We start from the raw sequence: 3,090 nt of genomic DNA on the forward strand, positions 1-3,090 counted from the left end.
GCTCGGCAATGAGCGGCCTCCGCTGCTTCGCACTCCTCCCTCAGGCGCTCGATCTCTGGAGACCACCAGTACATCTGGGGCTTGCGGTGGAAAGTGGCCCCATGCACTCTCTCCATGGTCTCATCGCACGCCTGGGTGAGTCCGCCGATCAGCCCCTCCGGTGTATCGACCTGTTCGAAGTGGCCGTGTGTGAGGGCGATGTCGAAGCACCTCCTGTCGAATTGCGCCGTCTTCCACCGGGACAGGGATAACTGGCTTGTGGCCGCCAAGCGTTCATAGCGACGTGGCTTTTTGATCCTTCGATGTCGGCTCTTCCTATCATTGTGAAGCAAAATTCACCAAGCGTAGGATTGTTCACCCTTTCAAGGGAACGTGAGCTGGGTTTAGACCGTCGTGAGACAGGTTAGTTTTACCCTACTGGTGTGTGCTGTTTGCCGCTATCTTAACGGAATTCCTGTGCAGTACGAGAGGAACCACAGGTACGGACCACTGGCTCAATACTAGTTCGACCGGACTTTGGTATGACGCTACGTCCGCTGGATTATGCCTGAACGCCTCTAAGGTCGTATCCAATCCGAGCTGATAGCGCTTCTCAAACCCATTAGGTGATCGGAAGCTAGCGGGCTTAACAACCCTCCGAGATCCGTCGGTGCTGCCCCGCGCACACTGACGTCTCATCCCCGCTATAGCACTAGACTGAGCCGCAACGGGCGGGAGCACGCTGCACGTGGAAGTACCTTACCACAGGGAACCCTGGTGGCTGTGTTTCCGTCGACCGTGGATACAACTAGTTTCGACACCTTCGACCGCCCGCAAACGACGGGACTACAGGCTGGGAGCTGCGAGTTGTAGAGATGCGTTCGCATCGATCCTCTCAGGCGACCCATGCTTGCTGGTGCTCGCGTTCACTTTGGGAATGGAGTGTTCGCGAGAGTGATTGTTGTGTTGTGTGTGTACAGTTGGTGCTTGCGTGCACTCCCATAGTGGAGTGTTCGCGAGCTTAAAACGCTAAGTCCCGATTAATACTCTCCTCGCAACATTATGTGCGTGGCTCCACGCCAAGTGGGATTAGCGGTGCGAAACGCGATTGGTAAAGTCGATGGTGATGTGCGTACCAACAGGCGATTTGTTAAGTCAAATGCGATCTGTGGTGCAACAGGCAATGTGTGTTTATTATCAGGTGTTGTTGGAAGTCAATACGATTTGACTTTCAAAAATTTTTCTAAGTCCCGATTTTTTTTCTCGTCGAGTAACTACAATGCACTATTTCTATCGCAGCGGACTTGTTGTTCATGGCCTTAATGATCGCGAACGAACACGTATTCGCAAAAAAATTTTTGTATGAAAAAGTCACCACTTTGGTACCTCCATACAAAAGTACCAAGTTCGGGTCGAGTGGTCGATGGACGTCGAAGGTGAAAATTTTTCATCATCGAAAATTTTTTCCAAAGTTGAAGCAAATGGGCCCTAGAGTATGAAAAGTGAAACCACGGATCGATTTGAGAAATAAAAATTTTTGTATGAAAAAGTCACCACTCGGGTACCTCCATACAAAAGTACCAAGTTCGGGTCGAGTGGTCGATGGACGTCGAAGGTGAAAATTTTTCATCATCGAAAATTTTTTCCAAAGTTGAAGCAATTGGGCCCTAGAGTATGAAAAGTGAAACCACGGATCGATTTGAGAAATAAAAATTTTTGTATGAGAAAGTCACCACTTGGGTACCTCCATACAAAAGTACCAAGTTCGGGTCGAGTGGTCGATGGACGTCGAAGGTGAAAATTTTTCATCATCGAAAATTTTTTCCAAAGTTGAAGCAAATGGGCCCTAGAGTATGAAAAGTGAAACCACGGATCGATTTGAGAAATTAAAATTTTTTGTATGGGAGGGCCCCTGCTAGAACATTTTTCCCAAGTGCGACCATTTTACCCAGTGAGTCAAAAAAAAATTTTTTTCACGGTGACTCAAAACATCAATTTTAGACTCCCCTGAGTATGAAAAGTGAAACGAAAATCATTTTTGAGAAGAAAAAATTTTTGTATGGGAGGGCCCCTGCTAGAACATATTTCCCAAGTGCGTCGATTTTTGGGTCGCCGACACAAGCTCGGGTCAAAAAAATTTTTTTTTCTCGGTGACTCAAAACATCAATTTTAGACTCCCCTGAGTATGAAAAGTGAAACGAAAATCATTTTTGAGAAGAAAAAATTTTTGTATGGGAGGGCCCCTGCTAGAACATTTTTCCCAAGTGCGTCGATTTTGGGTCGCCGACACAAGCTCGGGTCAAAAAAATTTTTTTTTCACGGTGACTCAAAACATCAATTTTAGACTCCCCTGAGTATGAAAAGTGAAACGAAAATCATTTTTGAGAAGAAAAAATTTTTGTATGGGAGGGCCCCTGCTAGAACATTTTTCCCAAGTGCGTCGATTTTGGGTCGCCGACACAAGCTCGGGTCAAAAAAAAATTTTTTTCACCGTGACTCAAAACATCAATTTTAGACTCCCCTGAGTATGAAAAGTGAAACGAAAATCATTTTTGAGAAGAAAAAATTTTTGTATGGGAGGGCCCCTGCTAGAACATTTTTCCCAAGTGCGTCGATTTTGGGTCGCCGACACAAGCTCGGGTCAAAAAATTTTTTTTTTCTCGGTGACTCAAAACATCAATTTTAGACTCCCCTGAGTATGAAAAGTGAAACGAAAATCATTTTTGAGAAGAAAAAAATTTTGTATGGGAGGGCCCCTGCTAGAACATTTTTCCCAAGTGCGTCGATTTTGGGTCGCCGACACAAGCTCGGGTCAAAAAAATTTTTTTTTCACGGTGACTCAAAACATCAATTTTAGACTCCCCTGAGTATGAAAAGTGAAACGAAAATCATTTTTGAGAAGAAAAAATTTTTGTATGGGAGGGCCCCTGCTAGAACATTTTTCCCAAGTGCGTCGATTTTGGGTCGCCGACACAAGCTCGGGTCAAAAAAAAATTTTTTTCACCGTGACTCAAAACATCAATTTTAGACTCCCCTGAGTATGAAAAGTGAAACGAAAATCATTTTTGAGAAGAAAAAATTTTTGTATGGGAGGGCCCCTGCTAGAACATT

The 3,090-nt window shown here is 45.0% G+C and overlaps 1 pseudogene; it reads left to right on the plus strand.

Moving 5' to 3' along the window:
* The window catches only part of LOC128308239 (uncharacterized), a 7,259-nt pseudogene extending 6,358 nt beyond the window's left edge, over positions 1–901 (plus strand).
* The last annotated feature ends 2,189 nt before the right edge of the window (positions 902–3,090 follow it).

The sequence above is a fragment of the Anopheles moucheti genome, assembly GCF_943734755.1.
Source record: "Anopheles moucheti chromosome X unlocalized genomic scaffold, idAnoMoucSN_F20_07 X_unloc_3, whole genome shotgun sequence".
NCBI classification, from domain to species: Eukaryota; Metazoa; Arthropoda; class Insecta; order Diptera; family Culicidae; genus Anopheles; species Anopheles moucheti.